This window comes from Primulina eburnea, chromosome 12, assembly GCF_022965805.1.
Source record: "Primulina eburnea isolate SZY01 chromosome 12, ASM2296580v1, whole genome shotgun sequence".
NCBI lineage: Eukaryota > Viridiplantae > Streptophyta > Magnoliopsida > Lamiales > Gesneriaceae > Primulina > Primulina eburnea.
Window position 1 is genome coordinate 30949959 of NC_133112.1, and position 670 is coordinate 30950628.

Here is a 670-nt window from a genome sequence, read left to right on the forward strand (position 1 = left end):
GTTAATGTCCCTTCTGATTTCTGCTCTAAGGCCTCTAATGAAATGAACACCCTTATCTTTGTCATTGGAGGCAATATACGGGACAAACAGACAGCCCTCCTCGAACTTCAGAATATACTCGTCAACATTCATACCTCCTTGACGAAGTTCTAGAAACTCAGTCACCTTCTTGGCTCGAAGTGCATCAGGGAAGTACTTATCATAGAAAAGATCAGTGAACTCTTGCCATTTCAATGCCGGAACATCCACACTAACTTTGGTAGCATTCCACCAAATGCGTGCAGCTTTGACTAACATGAACACTGCACATCCAACTCTGTCTTTATCTTCGTAGTTGAGATAATCGAAGATCGCCTCATGAGCTTTGACCCACTCTACAAAAACTAATGGATCAGTGCCTCCTGCAAACTCAGGCGGATCCATCCTCTTGAAAGCAGTAAAGAGATCCCATCGGTACCAACTGCTTGAGCCACTTGGCCTCTCACTTTACCTCTACCATGGTCTGTACCTTGCATACGGAGCAACTGCTGGATCTGCTCACTATGGACCTTGGCTTGCTCTTTCAATAACTTGCCGAACTCATCGACAACTCTAGAGGAAGAACTATCCTCACCCTCTGTAGCCTTTCTCTTAGGAGGCATACTCCTACAATGTGCTCACACAATACATA